Genomic DNA, 19,246 nt, shown 5'->3' on the forward strand with positions numbered 1-19,246 from the left:
AACTGTGTCTAAAAATACTTTTATAGCTGTTTTATTTATTTATATTTTTGAATCTGGATAAACGGAGTTTCACTCCCTGTATTTATTTATATGTTATATCTGTTTAGATCAATCTAGAAGTGTCATCTTGTATTTTTAATTTATTATTCATTTTTTTAAATGACATTGAATTTTTAAATAAATAGATTAATTTTCTTATAGAATATCCCAGATATTCTGCCTATTTATTTTCTCATGGTGTCATTTACCTTGTTTTTCTTTCCCCCATGTTTACTATCACTGAAGGTAGATCTGGATACTGACTGGGATGACATGATTATAATCACTCATAGTTGTGAGACTTTTTGATGTTAAAATTGTCCCAAATTTGTCCATGAGATGTCCATTTGGCCAGCTTCTCTGTCCTTGATATGACCTCATTAATCTTTGAGTGTGCTTTTGCTTTCTGGCATAGAAATATATCATAGCCACACTTTATGTTTTTCTCCTACACCTGCAATCTGTGATTTCTCCAAGGAGCACTGTTTGCTGTTGTTTTTTAAAAAATGAACAAAAATTATTCAAAAAACAAAAATCTGGGTGCTGCATTTGCTCATTATTATTAGAGTTCTGTTGCTTCAAGAACCCTTTAGTGGGCCAAACTTTTATATATATATATACTTTTTAATTTTTCCATTCAAATTTATGTTATAAAGATTTTTCTTACTTCTTTTATATTTTTATTTTAAACACTCACCAACCAAAGCTCACCAAAGAAAAAGATTTATTTAGCTTGTTGCAGAAAAGGAAAATGCACACCATAGGGAACCAGAGGTCATCTCAAACTTGGGAAATCAAGAAGAGCACAGGGGATGGGAGATAAACATACCATAGTCTCGGCAGGAATTATTTAGAATTTGTAAAGTCTGTGAGTTGCTGCTATCGTTTGTAGTTTTATCTTTAGAACACCAAGTTCCCTATGAGTTTATTGTTAAGAATGTGGTCTCTTCTGAAAAAGGACTATGGGCTGAATGAGCTGGTGTTTGAGCTTAGATAATTTGTCTTGCATGTTATGGTTTGGTGTATTTTATATATTTTGTGAGCTACAGTACAGTTATCTAAGTTGTGGTTTTTCTTTCAGTTACCAGTTCCCCCCTTTAACCTAGCAGCCATCAGGGCTGTATTTTTAAAAACAACTTTATTGAGGTAGAGTTGATATACAAAAAGTGTACCTACATAGTGTCTACAAGTGATGAGTTTGGACATATGCATACAACCATGAAACCATCACCACAGTCAAGACCATAGACATATTCATTACCTCCAAAAGTTTCCTTGTGCCTCTTTTATTTTTGGTGAGAACACTTAAGAGATTTACCCTCTTAACAAAATTTTAAGTGCATAATGCAGTGTTGTGCACAATCAGTTCTATGTTGTATGGCAGAATTTATTCATCTTGCATAACTGACATTTTAAACCCATTAAACAACCAGTCTCCATTGCCTCCTCCCTGTGGCCCCTCCACAGCCACCACTTGATTCACTGCTTCTATGAGTTTGACTATTTTAGGTACTTCATATAAGTGGAATCATGCAATATTTGTGCTTCTATGACTGGCTTACTTCACTTACATAATGTCTTCCAAGTTCATTCATGTTGTCACAAATTGTAGGATTTCCTTCCTTTTTAGGACTGAGTAATATTCTATCCCATGAATATACTACATTTTCTTAGTCTATTCATTGGTCATTGGACATTACTGTCGTTGGCTTTGTCTGTCTTGTAGTTCTTTTGTTTCCTCTCTTACTGTCTTCCTTTGTGTTTTGCTGATTTTTGTTGTTGTTGAGATATTGTTGCTGAAACTTGCCCTCTGTTCACTGGTGCTGAATAGAAACGTGGAGACAGAGTTTTGGGTGAAGTAGAAAAGAGTAGCTTTTATTGCTTTGCCAAGCAGAGAGGGCCACAGCAGGCTAATGCCCTCAAGACTGTGTGACCCTCCCTAGAGGGGGTAGTGAGGAGTTTTATTGTGTTCAAGGAGCAGGGTGTGATCAACTCATGGACAATTCTTGGATTGGTTGGCATCAAGGTGAATTTTCAAGCAACATCAACCTTCTGGTTTCAACCAGTGCAGGGTTTATGTTCTTATGGTCAGCAGTTTTCATCTGGTGGGGATCTGTTTCCTCTCAAAACAACTTAGGAATGTGTGTCAGGCCTTTATATCTTTCAGGGAACTGTGAGTTCAGAGATTCTGCCATGTGGCAGATTTATAGCGTAAACTGTTACCTGTTCCCCAGCCTAACAGCTATTCTTTGTTTCTACATCTTCACATTTCCCAATCATCAAATCTTGAGTCAGCCTTTTACTTCAAAAGACAGGGACACAAGGGCTTGTACACAGTTTCAATATTCTTTGATTGTTTTCTCTTTCTCTCTCTTGTTTTTAAGTTTTTTTTTTTTTCTTTTGGCTGTGCCATGTGGCTTGTGGGATCTTAGTTTCCCAGCCAGGGACTGAACCTGGGCCATGGCAGTGGAAGCCTAGAATCCTAACCACCAGGCTACCAGGGAACTCCCTGTTTTCTCTTTTTCTTTTTGTATCCTCTGTTGGCATTTTCTTTGTGGTTACCAGGAGGCTTACATAAAATACAATATCTTATAGATATGTCTCTTTTTAAGCTGACAATAACTTAACTTCAATCACATACAAAAACTCCCTCCCCACTTTATGTTTGATGTCACCTTCTATATATTTTTATATTGTGAATCTATTAATAAATTTTTGTAGTTTTTATTCTTAAAACTTTTTCTTTTAACTCTTATACCATAATTAACAGTGATTTATATACCACTGTCACAGTGTTAGTGTTCTGTATTTGTATATGCATTTACATTTATCAGTGAGTTTTATACTTTGATATACTTTCCTGTTGCAGTTTAGTGTCTTCATTTCATCTTGAAAAACTCCCTTTAGTGTTTCTTGTAAGGTGGGTCTACTAGTGATGAACTCCCTCAGCTTTTGTTTGTCTGAGAAAGTCTTTATGTCTCTTTCATTCTTGAAGAACAGTTTTGTTGGGTATAGTATTCTTAGTTGACAGTTTTTCCTCCATCAGCACTTTGAGTATATCATCCTACTCCCTTTTAGCCTGTAAAGTTTCTGCCGAGAATTTCACTCATGGTCTTATGGGTTCCCTTGTATGTTAGTTTTTTCATGCTGCATTCAAAACTCTCTCTGTCTTTGATGTGACAATTTGATTATAATGTGTCTCAGTGTAGACATCTTTAAGTTCATCCTCTTTGGGTTCTTTAGGCTTAGTGAATCTGGATGTTTATTTCCCTCCCCAGAGGGAAGGGAATTTGGGAAATTTTCAACCATTATTTTTTAAATAACCTTTCTGTCCCTTTCTCTCTCCCTTCTCCTCCTCTGTGTACATTGGTTTTCTTGAATGCTCTCCCATAAATCTCATAGGCTTTCTTGACTCTTTTTTGTTCTTTTTGCTCCTCTGGTGGGAGTATTTCAAATGACTGTCTTTGAGTTCACTGATTCTTTTTTCCTCTTGACCAAGTTTGTTGTTGAAGCTCTCTACTGAATTTTTCAGTTCAGTATTTTATTCTTCAGTTTCCGAATTTGTGTTTTGTTCTTTGTTATGGTTTCTATTTCATTTTGTTCATGTATCATTTTCCTGATTTTTTAAAGTATTCTATCTGTTCTCTTGTAGCTCACTGTGCTTCTTTAAGATGATTATTTTGAATTCTTTGTCAGCAATCCACTAATCTCAAATTCTTTAGGATAAGTTACTGGAGACTTACTTTGTGTCATATTTCCCTGATACTTGTGTTCCCTGCTGCTTTGCATTGGTGTCTGTGATTCGAAGAAGTAACTACCTCTTCCAGTCTTTACAGACTGGCTGTGGCAGGAAAAGACTTTCAGCAGTTGGACTGGCTAGAAGTTCTGGGAGACTCTCAAACATTTTCTATGGATGTGCACCATCCACTGCTCATCTTCCTCCTGGGAGAGAAGTTTCAGGGTTGTGTGCCTTCCTCCAATCTTGCAGAGCTGTGCTGCCCACATTGAGCTGCCATCCTTTTTTGCCTAAGGCAGTGTAATGAAAGACCAGGATGTTGGATTCATGCCTCATTCCTCTCCCTCCCATCTAAGGGAGAAGTCTCAAGGTTGTGCTCCTTCTCCCAAACTCACAGAGCTGTGTGACTTCCATATACCACCTGTCCCTTTTCCTAGGGCAGTGCATTGAAAAGCCTGGTGACTGCGTGTAAGCTACCCTTCTCTCCCTCCCTCCTGAAGTAGAAGTCTCAGAATTGTGTGTCATCTCCCAATCTTGCAGAGCCAAGCCAATGGCTGAGAGCAACTCCCCTTTTTTGCTGCCCTCATATTTATTTCTCATTTGAAATAAGGGAGCCTTTAAAAATTTCTCTATGCTCGTTAGTCATTGATAGAAGTGTTACAGCTATAAATTTCCCTCTAAGCTCTGTTTTTGTCACATTTGTACATTTTGACATGTTGTGTTGTGTTTATGTTTTTATTCATTTCAAAGTATTTTCTAATTTCTCTTGTGATTTCTTCTTTGACAAATTCATTATTTAGGAGTATTTGTTTAATTTCCACATATTTGTAAATCCCCAAATTTCCTTCTGTTATTGATTTCTAATTTAATTCCATTGTGTTTGGGGAATATAGTTTACATGATTTCAATCCTTTAAAATGTATGAGGTTTGTTTTATAACCTTGTATATGGTCTGTCTTGAAGAATGTTTCAGGTGTGTTTTTGAAGAGTGTATGTTTTGCTGCTGTCTGGAAGAGTGCTCTACAGATGTCTGGTAGATTTGATAGTGATGCCGAGTCCTTTATATACTTGTTGATTTTGTGCTTACTTGTTCTGCCATCTAATTTAAAGATTTACTTTTGTCCTTGTGGTTCTGCAGTTTCACCATGTTGTGTCTATATGGATATTTTTGGAAACTTTTTTCATGGAGTAATTGGTCTTGAATCTGTGGTTTGGTTTCCTTTCAATATTTCTGGAAAATATCCACCAATACTTCTGTTTTTAAATTTTAAAAAACTGAAGTATAGTTTACATAAAATATTATATTAGTTTCAAGTGTACAACATAGTGATTCAACATTTATATACATTACAGGTTAATCCCTATGATAAGTCTATTTGTCACCATACAAAGTGATTACAATATTATTGGCTATATTCACTATGCTGTATGTTACATCTCCCTCACTTATTTATTTTATAACTGGAAGTTTGCACTTCTTAATTCCCTTCACTTATTTGGCCCAACCCACACTCCCTTCACTTCTAGTGACCACCAGTTTGTTCTCTGTATCTACGAGTCTGTTTCAGTTTTGTTTTGTGTTTTAGATTCCACATATAAGTGAAATCATATGGTATTTGCTTTCTCCACCTGACTTATTTCACTGAACATAATAGTCTCTAGGTCCATCCATGTTGTCTCAAATGGCAACATTTCATTCTTTTTTAATGGTTGGGAAATATTCCATTTTATATGTATACCATATCTTCTTTGTTCATTCATCTGTTGATGGACACTTATGTTGCTTCCATTTCTTGGCTACTGTACATAATGATGCAATGAACATAGGGGAGCACATATCTTTTCAAATTAGTGTTTTTGTCTTATTTGGATAGATATCCAGAAGTGGAATTTCTAGATTGTACATTAGTTTTATTTTTAAATTTTTGAGAAAACTCCTTTCTGTTTTCCACAGTGGCTGCACCAATTTACATTGCCACCAACAGTCCATGAATGTTCCCTTTTCTCCACATCCTCACCAACACTTGTTGTTTGTTGTCTTTTTGATAATAGTCATGAATAGCCACTCTGACAGTTGTGAGGTTATATCTCATTTTCGTTTTGATTTGCATTTCCCTGATGATTAGTGATGTTGAGCATCTTCTGATGTGTCTGTTAGCCATCTCTATGTCTTCCTATGAAAAATGTGTATTTGGTCCTCTGCCATTTTTCAATTGGATTGTTTATTTTTTTGGTATTGAGTTGTATGAGTTCTTTATATATATTTGATATTGACCACTTATTGAATATATAATTGGCAAATACCTTCTCCCATTCAGTAGATTGCTTTCTGCTTTTGTTGATGGTTTCCTTTGCTGTGCAAAAGCTTTTTAGTTTGATGTAGTCTCCCCCCCCCCTTTTTTTTTTGCTTTTGTTTCCCTTGCCTGAGAAGACAGACACCCCCCACCTGCCCCAAATATCTCTAAGACCAATGTCAGAGAACATACTCCTGATGTTTTCTTCTAGGAGTTTTATGCTTTCAGATTTTACATTTAAGTATTTAATCCATTTTGAGTTTATTTATATATTTGTAAAAGAAAGTGGTCAAGTTTGATTCCTTTTCATGTACCTGTTCAGTTTTCCCAACAACATTTATTGAAGAGACTGTCTTTTCCCTACTGTTTATTCTCGGCTCCTTGATTGTAAATCAATTAACCATATAAGTGTGGGTTTATTTCTGGGCTCTCTATTCTGTTCATTGATCTATATGTCTGTTTTTGTGCCAATACCATATAGTTTTGATTAGACTAGATGAACACTTTAGACCGGATGTACATAGAACATTCCACCACAAAACAGCAGAATACATATTCTTTTCAAGTGCACATGGAGCATTCTCCAGGATAGATCACATGTTAGGCCACAAAACAACAAAACAACTACATCTTGGTAGTGTAGTTTTGATAACAGGATGTGTGATACCTCAGTTTTGTTTTTTCTTAAGATTGCTTCGGCTATTGAGGTCTTTTGTGGTTCCATACAAATTTTAGGATTATTTGTTCCAGATCTATAAAAAATGCTATAGGCACTTTGATAAGGACTGAATTGAATTTCTGGATTGCTTTGGGTAGTATGGATATTTCAACAATATTAATTCTTCCAATCCATGACTATGGTATATCTTTACATTTGTTTATATTGTCTTCAATTTCTTTCATCAATATCTTATGGCTTGCAGAGAACAGATCTTTTACCTCCTTAGTTAGATTTATTCCTAGATATATTATTCTTTTGATGCAGCTGTAAATGGGGTTGTGTTTCTTAATTTCTCTTAGTTTATTATTAGTGTATAGAAACACAAGAGATTTCTGTATATTGAGTTTGCATCCTGCAACTTTACTGAGTTTATTTATCAATTCTAATAATTTTTTTGTGGAGTCTTTAGAATTTTCTATATATAGCATCATGTAATATTATTTCCTCCTTTTTACTAACTTTGGGCTTTGTTATTCTCTACTTTTTAAAGTTCCTTTAGGTATAAGGTTAAATTGTTTATTTGAGATTTTTCTTGTTTTCTGAGGTAGACCTGTATCACCATGAACTTTTCTTTTCGAACTGCTTTTGCCAAACCCCATAGATTTTGGAATGTTGTGCTTCCATTTTCATTTGTCTCAAGGTACTTTTTAATTTCCTCTTTGATTTCTTTGTTGAGCCATTGAGGTTTTTTTCATAACACACTTTTAAATTTATTTATTTGTTTATTTATTTATGGTTGCATTGGGTCTTCGCTGCTGTGCATGGGCTTTCTCTAGTTGCGGCGAGTGAGGGCTATGCTTCGTTGTAGTGCACAGGTTTCTCATTGTGGTGGCTTCTCTTGTGGCAGAGCATGGGCTCTAGGAGCATGGGATTCAGTAGTTGTGGCACATGGGCTCAGTAGTTGTGGCGCATGAGCCTAGTTGTTCTGTGGCATGTGGGATCTTCCCAGACCAGGGCTCAAACCCGTGTACCCTGCATTGGCAGGTGATTCTTAACCATTGAGCCAACAGGGAAGTCCCGAGCCATTGAGTTTTTAGAAGCATGCTGTTTAGTCTCCACATGTTTGTGTTTTTTTTCCATTTTTCTTTTTGTAATTGATTTCTAGTTTCATACCATTGTGATCCTAAAAGAAGCTTGATATAATTTCAACCTTCTTAAATTTATTGAGATTTGTTCTGTGGCCTAACATGTGACCTATCCTGGAGAATGCTCCATATGCACTTGAAAAGAATATGTATTCTTCTGTTTTGGGGTGGAATGTTCTATGTACATCTGGTCTAAAGTGTTCATTTAGTCTAAAGTGTTGTTTAAGGCCAATGTTTCCTTATTGATATTCTTTCTGGATGATCTATCCATTAATGTCAGTGAGGTGTTAAAGTACTTGACTATTATTGTATTGCTGTCAATTTCTCCCTTTATATATGTTAATATTTGCTTTATGTATTTATGTGCTCCTATGTTGGGTGCATAGATATTTGCAAATGTTAAATCCTCTCATTGAATTGACTGCTTTATAAATATGAAGTGTCCTTTTTGTCTCTTTTTACAGTTTTGTTTTAAATCTATTTTGTCTGATATAAGTATTGTGATCCAGATTTTTTTGTTTCCATTTGCATGGAATATCTTTTCCTATTCCTTTACTTTCAGTCTGTGTGTGTCTTGATCCAAAGTGAGTCTTTTGTAGGCAACACATATTGGTCTTGTTTTTTATACATTCAGTCACCCTGTGTCTTCTGTTTGGAGCATTTAGTCCATTTACATTTAAAGAAATTATTGATAGGTATGTAATTATAGCCACTTCTTAATTGTTTTCTGTTTGTTAATATTTCTTTAATATTGCCTCTGCATTACCTCACTTTTGTTCTGGAACACCCATTTAATGTAGTTTAGGTTTTCTTGCCTTATCCTCCAAGACTCCTCACTTCTACTCTTCTCTTCTAAATTTTTTCTCCTTCTCCTTTCCCTTCCCCCTCCTCCCCTTCCTCTTCTGCTGCTTCTTCTCCTTCTCCTTCCGCTCCTCCTCCTCCTCCTTCTTCTTCTCCTTCTTCTTCTTCTTCTTCTTCTCCTTCTCCTCCTCCTCCTCCTCCTTCTTCTTCTTCTTCTTCCTCTTCCTCTTTCTCTCTCCTTTTCCTTTTCCTCCTCCTTCTTCTTCTTCTTCTTTCTCTTCCTTTTTCTCCTTTTCTTTTTCCTCCTCCTCCTTCTCCTCCTCCTCCTTCTTCTTCTCTGTCTCCTCCCCTCCACCTCCTCTTTCTCCTCCTCTGCTTCCTCTTCCTTCTTCTTGGTGCTGCCATCAGGATATTTTATTCTGACCTGTCTTCCAGTACACCAATTCTTTCTTCACATGTCTCTAATCTGCTTTGAATAATATATTTTGGATTTAAATTTTCAGCTATTCCATTTTTCATTTAAATAAATTTCCATTCCTTTTGAAATCTTCTACATCACTTTATCTTTATCTTTATTTTAAAGTTTGTCTTTTATTTGTATAAATGGAGAAACCCTATGAGTTTGTAATCTGTATTCAATATTTCCAATATTTAAAATTTGTTAGTCTCTTTTTATACTTTGTGGGTTTTTTGAGGTGGGGGGAGTGTTTGATCATTGTTTCTTTTTGATTATTTTTCTCTTTATTTCTGTTTAATTTCTTTTAAAATTCCTTGTCGGGATTGTATGATGAATAAGGTAAAGTTATCTTCCTTTGTGGAGGATTTAAGCTTAATTTTTAGGGACCTGTGACTATTACTAGTCCAGAATTGCCTCAGGCCAGGATCTTGGCTTTAGTTTCTGGACCATCAAAGAGATGCAACCCTGTAATAACTACATTTTCTATCTTCTGTATTTAATGCTTTGGCATCTTGGGAATTTGCTGTCCCTGGAGAGATTGACCATCCCAGAGCTAATCAATTCTTAGAGATAGAAAGGGACTGACTCCTTTGCAAGTATGCTTTTGACATACAAACCAACCAATCCATAGCCCATATTCCAACCATCTCCTCTATCAGCCCTTGCACTCTGGCCACTATATAACAGTCCTAATCACCTCAGGGTCAGATATCAGATAACTATAGATACCCCCGTAACCTAGAGCCCACTGATATTATTCCAACTAGCCAATCCTAACCCTGTTTGCCATACCTATTCCTTCTTGCAGAAATCACAATAAAGCTCTTGCCCATGTTTCATCTTGCTCCCTGTGTTCCTAACTGACCCTCATGCTTTACTGTGTGGCCATGCATGGCATGGCATATTCTCTCATCATGGGAACTATAAGCAACAAACTGTCTTTTCAATGGCAATCATCTCTGGATGTGTTGGCCTTACCATATTTGAATAATAAAATCTTCTTTTAAAAACAAACCCCAGGCTGCAAATATATGTGATAGCCAGTGATCTTTTTTTCTTTTCTTTTTTCTCTTTTCCATATGTAGCAAATCAACCTTGGACATAAGGCATTGAGAGTGAGAGATGGCAGATTTACTTTTAGTTCACACTTTCTTTGCAGGTTTACTCCAGGTGTTTGCATCCTTGACTGCAATTAGAATCACTTGGGGAAGAGGCCTTAAAAAACACTCATGCTCAGCTCAAAATCCAGACCTTTTAAATCAGAGGCTGGTGATAGTCCAGAAGTGAAATATGAGCATTTTTAAGAGAGCATCCCATTGATGTTTATGTGCAGCAAATGTTAAGAATTACTGATTTAGCCTTTTAACATCTAAAAGAGGTCTTCTACGAGACTCTTTTTTGTCCTCCTAACACCCTATACTGACAAAACTTAACTTTGTGCCATTTTGCAAAGGAAAAATGTTTAAAGGGGTCAGCTCTTTTTTTTTTCAAAATGCAGAATGAAGGGTAGACCTGGAGTTGGGAAGCAATGAATTGATCAACAACACAATCACACTGAGGATCACATGAGGTATATAGTGACCATGCTTAATATGCTAACATTGAACAAGTTTAGGACAGTGCCTGGAATATGGTGAGTGATTAATATATACTAAACTCTTATTATGTTTTCTATGTAATATAATATATAGTATTATACATTATAAAACCCATTCTAATTTTATTATTAAATGAGGCTGGGTTTCTAGTTAATGACTCTAAGAGATGCGAAATAATGGATAATGTTCAGAAGGATGAGGCAGTATCTATTCTCTATAAAGCTAAGAAAAAGACAATTATTCATTTGCCTCATATAGATTAAGGAGCATCCTTATCTGAGATTATCTTTTGAAGCAGAAGTGTAAGCATCTAAAGTTGCAGCAAGAATACTTTGCTAGGGATCTAGTATGGGAATTCCAAGCTTAGAATTTTTAAAGTCCAAACAAAACATGTTTCCTCATTAATAAAGACACATTTTCGTTGAAGCTTCATCACCTTTTGTGTCGAATGGCACTGTGTTATCATCTCATTAATCTTCAGTGTTCTTGAGAGGCAAGAGTATAGAATTATCCATTCCATTATATTGCCTTTACTTATCATAATTGATTCAATATCATGTTATAAAGCATAAGTTCTTTACCTTTTATTCTTCTTATTGTTAGCCATAGACTAGCAGTTTTTGATTCTGAATTATAATATTTTGTCATTTTGGTGCATTTTCATGTTATTTTTTAAACTGAGATACAACTGACATATAATATTATATTACTTTCAGGTGTATAAAATAATAATCTGATATATGCATATATTTGTGAATTGATAATCACAATAAGTCTAGATAACATCCATTGCCACAAATGCTATAATATTTTTTCTTATAGTGAGAACTCTCTTTTTGGATGATAAAGAATTCAACATTTATTAAGGATATATTATGTATCATGGTAAACAACAGTGACTTCAATCTTTGAGGAAATAGTCTAGGAGAGGGGAGAGATAGAAAAAATTATCTATAATATTTCATCAGTGTTATAACATTACAGAAATATTAGATCATTAATGTGATAACCCCCAAGAGATAAATAAAAGAAGTAAGCTTCAAACCCATGTATATGCCCACCCTAACAGTATTGGCTTTTTTTTACAATTACAACTACACACGTATTGGCTGCTATAAAGTGTCTGTGGAAGTTTGGGCCTGTACTTTTTTTTTTTTTTTGTAGTGTCTTTGGTTTTAGTATCAGGGTGATGGTGGTTTCATAGAACGACTTTGGGAGTGTTCCCTCCTCCTCAATCTTTAGGAAGAGTTTGAGAAGGATAGGTATAAGTTCTTTGTATGTTTGGTAGAATTCCCCGGTGAAACCATCTGGTTCTTGTTTTTTGTTTGCTGGGAGCTTTTAAAAATTACAGATTCTATTCACTTGATGAGAACGTTTAAGATCTACTCCCTTACCAACTTTCAAACATACAATACAGTGTTATTAACTATAGTCACCATGTTAACTGTAGTATATTACAGCCTCATATACTCTTTGGGCAAGCTTTGGCTTTTGATCTCTGGCCCCTAATCTCATAATGCCTTCAAAGCTGATGGTACATTCCCTTGTTTGGCAAACGCTATCAGGAAAAAGCAGCTTTAATGCTCCACCCAACTCTTTGAGTTCCCACTTTCCCATGAAATTTGACCTAATAATGTCATTCATTACTAGTTTGCCAAAAAATTTTATTGCTTTTAAAAAGATACTTTTTAAAATCCAGAATTGTAAATTGTTTCCAGTACAAGACTTTGTCTGGAAACATTATTCAGATTAGGTCACTGTATTTCCCAATTCCTTGGCTTCAGTATTTCCAGTGCTTATTATCTGCTCATTCTGTCTCTTGCCTCTATTCTCAAACCCACTGTAGCAGTGCACTCATGGTACCAGTCAGCATACTTCTATGTCCTACTCCAGTGTCTTTCACCTATTCTCTCTCAGGCTTTTCTTCACAGCTGTAAGTTTAGAGGGGTTAAAGACCTCTATGGTAACTCTCAATCAATGAGTTGTTGGGAAAATCCTCACATTTCCCTTCAAAGGGACACTTCTGAAATGCATTCCATGTAGTTCTTCAGAATATCCATGTTGGGATTGATCTCCAGTTTCCCACAAGGGTAACCAGCTCAATAATTCACCTTTTTGACTTTTCCATTTCCCTCTTTTACTCTCCCTTTCCCCACTTCTCCCTTCCTCTGGCTTCTTGTCATCACTTCTCAAATAACTATGTGCATCCAAGTCTCTTTTCTGAGAGGGAAAACCCAGGTAGAAACATTTTCTCCAAAGGAGCTTAAGACCATACTACTTCTCTCTTCATTTCAATTAACCTTTAGAGAACTTACATTATAGCCAATGTTTACGTTAGGAAACATATAAAGGCAAAATTATCATTGCATGCATGTGATACATCTGTATATATGGATTTCTACTTTATTATAATTGAATTTCTATAGATTCTATATTGAATTTATATTGAATTCAGTGAAGTACTTTTCACAGGAACATTCATATGTGACTGGATAGATCATGATTTTGAGTTACCACATGATGGCAGTGTCTGCAAGCCTTTATATCTTAGGTTTGGCCTTGTGCCGCATCCTCGGGAACTGTGTTCTTTCATCTGTTCTTGGAATGGACAGTCTAGCAAATGCAGGCAGAAAAGTCTGTATAACCTTCACCAAGGCACAGCCCACTCAGGCTGAAGTCACCTTGACATGTACCCAGATGTTAGGCTTCTTCACTCATTCACAGAGGCCTGTAGACCTGGCCAGGTGTCCCACAACCAAGCCAGCCTCTTAATCACTACCACTGACTATATTCTATCACCACTTGTTTCTCTTTGGCTTGTTTAGGAGCTACTTGCAGTGATATGTTGTTGGGAGTTGGACAATTATGTAGACATGTGGATGCATGGCTCAGGCACCCAGGTAGGAACTCACCTGGATGATGCTCAGACATATGGACAGCAAACGCACTCCTTTTCCATCTCTCTGCTCCAAAACAATAAGAATAGTTAGATACTGTTTGACCCAAATGGCCGTAGAAGCAGATACTCAGCCTGAGACTTTGGACTTAGACCAAAGTTCACTTGGCCTGTAAAACAATGATACATGAGACAGTGACAACCCCTAGCATGTAGTAGCATGACACTTACCTAAACCAAGGGTGGACAAACTATAGCCCATAGGCCAAATCCGCCCTATTGCTTACTTTTGTAAATAAAATCTTACTGAAACATAGCCACACCCATTTGTTTACCCATTGTCTATGGATACTTTTGCTGAATTGTTGTGACAGAGATCTGTGGCCTGCAAATCCTAAAGTGTTTACTATCTGGCCTTTTATGGAAAAGTTTCCATAGACAAGGAGAATGGTGAGGAAGGTGGAGAAGAGGAGGAAGGAGGAGGACTCCTTTGTTCTCACAGCCTGACTTCCTTGGGCATCTTCCTACTGCACCTGCATTTTTCTCTTATAAACTGTTCCATTTCCTTCCTCACTAACAAACAGGCATACCCAATCACTTTCTTATCTGACTGAATAAATCCCTTTGAAACTGGTCCAATTGGCTAAACTTCTGTAGAAAAGGAGCTGTACCTGTGTTAGGAGAGGGTCATGTTTTGGGGAAGTACAAGAATGCCAAGCCAGTAGTGAGCATCCCAGGATAATACCATGAAGGGTTATTCATTTTCATCTTTACTTATCTTTATTTTCTAATTATTATAAAAGATACTTGTTTCATTAAATATTTATATATATTAGGGAACAGGTTAAAATGTTAAGAGCTCTTCACTAAACAAAGCACTCAGGAATCCTCGCTAAGAGAAAAATACTTGAAATATACTTAGTTTATACTGCTTTGCTTACATTTGTGCCATGGATTTTCTAATTTTCTTGTTTGTCAAGGAGACGTAAGCCACCATAAGCAACCTTACACCCGGGAGAGAGGTGTATCAAGAAGAGAGGCCAGGGAAGTCTTCAATGTGGGGAGGCCCAAAGAAAGCTGGTGGAATGTGTTAGGATGTGACTGTTGGGTGACTGGATTTTTCTAACTTCCTCTCACCTTGCACCCCACCCACATATTTGTGCTGTAGTCACTAAATCTGGCATGACTCTGCTGTCTCAAAAACAGCGTGAATTACTTTCAATTTCAGTTTTATCCCGTTACTCTACTGGAAGGGGAGACTGGCTTGCTCAGTCTGTTTTAGCTTTGATAAAGGAGGGACAGAAAGGTGCAAGGAGCAAGTGAGCAACAGGTGAGAGGCAACTGGAACTGTGCTTGGTGTGTGTGGAGCAGGTATGTCTATCTCTTTTATGTGCAACCCCAAATTGATTTCTGATTCAAAGTGACAATTGAGAGAGGAGGGTAGGTTGCCTATTGTCTGGGGTGCAGAGGTCTATGGCTGGCTTCAGTTTGGAGGACGCTCAGCTTCTCTGGATCAGTAAGGTCTGCAAAGTGACGGGCACACTCTGTCTCCCTGGATGTGCTGCTCCTCGAAAGAGTCCTCATGGGAGTTTGCCTGTCTTGCTTTATCCAGCTCTGTGGCTGGCATTAGAATTCAGAGAATAAGACAGTCTGTGCGGGGCTTCCCTGGTGGCGCAGTGGTTGAGAGTCCGCCTGCCGATGCAGGGGAAACGGGTTCGTGCCCTGGTCCGAGAAGATCCCACATGCCGCGGAGGGGCTGGGCCCGTGAGCCATGGCCGCTGAGCCTGCGCGTCCAGAGCCTGTGTGCTCCGCAATGGGAGAGGCCACAACAGTGAGAGCCTCGCGTACAGCAAAAAAAAAAAAAAAAAAAAGACAGTCTCTGCCAAGGAGGTTATAGGCAATTATCATCTGAAGAGATTGTTTCTTTTAATCTTTCTATCAGTCATACTTAAGGAAGCTTCGTAGTGAGAGCTCTGAAAATATCTATGTAGAGATAAATTTAGTTCCCACATAGCTGATTTTTTATTAGTTAAAAATTAAAAATCTCTTCAAAACTCTCTCTTTTTCCTTCTCTCTCTCTGGCTCCCCCTCCTCTCTCTCTTCCCTCTCTCTTCTCCCCCACGCCCTTGTGTTTGTTGGTTTGTTTTTCATAGTTACATTGGAGTCTTTTGTAGCATTTAAAAAATCTATACAATTTGGGTTTAACAACCCCTCTGGATGATTCTTCTGTAGATCAAATTTTGAAAACCACTCCTAAGCAGGACTGAACAGTTGTACTTTGTTAATTGAAGTTAAAAATTCTGTAGCCTCTTCACAGCTAAGAAATCACAGATCTGTTTTTTTTTTTGTTTTTTGTTTTTTTGGAGCAAAGAGAACAAAAAAGCAGTTTATTGAGGCAAAGGCAAAAGGAAACACTCAGAGGAGAGTGTGGGGCACCCCTGCAGGGTTTTTTGATTCCCCCTTTTATCTTATTTTTAGCCCTTTGAACGGGTGGGGTCTTTTTTTTTTTAACGTTTTTATTGGAGTATAATTGCTTTACAGTGGTGTGTTAGTTTCTGCTTTATAACAAAGTGAATCAGTTATACATACACATATTATCCCCATATCTCTTCCCTTTTGCGTCTGCCTCCCTCCCACCCTCCCTATCCCACCCTTCTAGCTGGTCACAAAGCACCGAGCTGATTTCCCTGTGCTATGCGCCTGCTTCCCACTAGCTATCTATTTCACATTTGGTAGTGTATATATGTCCATATATACACTACCACTCTCTCACTTTGTCCCAGCTTACCCTTCCCCCTCCCTGTGTCCTCAAGTCCATTCTCTAGTAGGTCTGCGTTTTTATTCCCATCTTGCCCCTAGGTTCTTCATGACCATTTTTTTTTTTTTTATATTCCATATATAAAGTTGTTTGCAGTTATTCCTCTCACATCTTCCTACAGCTTCCTTTAGTCTTCACTCTAAAGAGGGGACTGGACAACTGCAGAAATTATAATGTAGCTGCTAGAGGCCCATGTTTTCCTTTGTATTCTTTACTCCCCACACTGAAGAATTAGACAAAAGGAGATGGTGCAGGAGCAGTGTTTGAATTTGCTTGCTGCTTTGCTCTGATAAAAAATTTCTATTTGTAGGCCTTGTTTCTTAGTAACCTAGAGTTCACAGACTGTTCAAATGCACCCAATGGACCAACTTGTTCAGTGCAATTATTATGGATAAATCTCCATCTAATTCAACAAACATGTACTGAAATCCTATTTCGTGTCGCATGCTATGCTCAGATATAAGATTATAGTATTTAATTTTATTATCAAAACATTCTCCAGGCGGGACCTATAATTTTTCTCACATTACCCCTATAATTATCTTTTTTTTTAATTTAATTTTATTTATTTATTTTTATACAGCAGGTTCTTATTAGTTATCTATTCTATACATATTAGTGTATATATGTCAATCCCAGTCTCCCAGTTCATCCCACCACCACCACCACCCCCAATCTTTAAAATTGTCTAGGTGAGACTCCTTGTTTAAGGCCACATGAGTAGTAACTGATAGAGCTGTTTTCTCCGGTTTTTTTTTTTTTTTTTGATAATATTAGATGTATCTTGAATACTTGACCTATAAATATAAAACTGAATATTTGAGATATTTGAATATTATATCATGTTTGTATATTCTGATAATGAAACATGCATAGATATTATAGGAAACTTTTAATATAATAGCAATCAAAAATATGCTAGGAGACCCATGGTATAATTGTGCTTTTAATACTTAATTTTTCAAATCAAACTTTGCCTTGGAAAACAATGACAAGGAAATCCCATATCCTTTTCACCTAGCTTTACCCAGTGGTGATCTCTTGCTAGATTTGCTTTCTCTCTCTAAATACATGTATATCTCTCTCAATGTAATATAAAATGATATTTGCATTTTTATTCTTATTCTCATTTCTGGGACTAAGTTGCAAAAAAACCTGACCCTTCTCAGCTAAGTACTTCAGCCTGAATCCCTTAAGATACAAGACATTCTCCTGTCTCCTGCCTTCTCTTTTTGAAAGGGAGGCTGCATCCTTTTTATTGACCTCATTCCCACACAGCTGCTGCTTCTTCTACTTAACACTCTTCTATACCTGCAGGTAAAAGATGAGCACATAGGATCACACTAAAGTGTTAGCACATTTTGGTGTATGATGGTCACTTGAAAGCTACCACTGGCTATTGATAAAGGAACTTATAGGATAACCAATGTCTTTGCAGAAGATTATTCTGCCAATTAATTGGTTGCAGTAGCATGGCACAGAAAAATAGATTGTCTGCTTTTTTTTTTAAACTTTTTATTGTGAAAAAATATATTTAACATAAAATTTACCATTTTAACCATTTTACTTAGTTCAGGGGTACTAAGTACATTCACATAGTTGTGCAACTATCACCACTATCCAACTCCAGATATTTTCTTTTTTATTGCAATCATTTACAGTTATAACTTTCCGTCTTAGTATTGCTTTTGCTACATATTATAAGTTTTGTTATGTTGTGCTTTCATTCTCATTTGTCTCTAAATATTAACTAATATTTCTTGGAATTTCTTCTTTGACCCGTTGGTTAAGAGTGTGTTGTTTATTTTCCACATGCTTGTGAGGTTTCCAGTTTTACTCTAGCTATTAGTTTCTAGTTTTATTCCACTGTGATCAGAAAAGATACTTTGTATGATTTCAGACTTTTTAAAATTTAAGGTTTGTTTTGTGGCCCAAAATATTGTCTATCCTTGGAAGTATTCCATGCACACCTGGGAAAATGTGTATTCTCCTGTTGTTGAATAGGAGTGTGCCATATATGTCTGTTAGGTCCAACTAATCTGTAGTGTTGTTCAAGTCCTCTATTTTGTTATTGTTCTTCTGTCTGGTTTTTCTACCCATTATTGAAAGTAGGGTTTTAAAGTCTCCTGTTATTCTTGAGTGCTCTGTTGCTCAATTCTGTCAATGCTTGCTTCATATATTTTGGAGCTCTGATGTTTGAGGCATATATATTTAGAATTGTTTTATATTCCAGTGACTTGACTCTTTTACCTATTCATAATGTCCTTCTCTGTCTCTTTTAATAATGTTTGAAGTACATTCATTCTCTCTTGCCTCATGTAGGTATAACCACCCCAGCTCTCTTTTCACTGCGATTTGCATAGAATATCTTCTTCCATTCTTTCACTTTTAACCTGTGTGTGTCCTTAGATCTAAAGTGAGTTAGACAACATGTAGTTGGAGCACTTTTAAAAAAACATCCATTCTGCCAATCTATGCCTTTTCATTGGAGAGTTAATCCATTTACATTTGTTAGGGGGAGTTTTATCTATCTGCATTTAAAGTAAGTACTGATATGGAAGAACTTATTTTTGCCATTTTCGTATTTATTTTCTATATGTCTTATTGATTTTTATTTCTAATTTTCTTCATTTCTGCCTTCTTTTATGTTTAGTTGATTTTTTTTGTAGTGACATATTTTGATTCCCTTTGTATTTCCTTTTGTGTATATTCTATAGATATTTTCTTTGTGATGGCTGAGGTGATTACAGTAACACTCTTATAATATCTATTTTGAAAAGGTGCCAACTTAAGTTCAAATG

The 19,246-nt window shown here is 36.5% G+C and overlaps 1 protein-coding gene across 4 annotated transcripts in view; it reads left to right on the top strand.

The window, feature by feature from the left end:
• The first annotated feature begins 14,863 nt into the window (after nt 1-14,863).
• LOC309818343 (guanylate-binding protein 6-like) overlaps nt 14,864-19,246 on the top strand; it is a 112,647-nt gene continuing 108,264 nt past the window's right edge. For all 4 annotated transcript variants that reach the window (XM_082648022.1, XM_082648023.1, XM_082648024.1 and 1 more), the window contains exon 1: nt 14,864-14,998. The gene's annotated coding sequence lies outside the window, so the exon portion shown is untranslated. The remainder of the gene's footprint in view (nt 14,999-19,246) is intronic.

The sequence above is a fragment of the Grampus griseus genome (genome assembly GCF_964374135.1).
Source record: "Grampus griseus genome assembly, chromosome: 1".
NCBI lineage: Eukaryota > Metazoa > Chordata > Mammalia > Artiodactyla > Delphinidae > Grampus > Grampus griseus.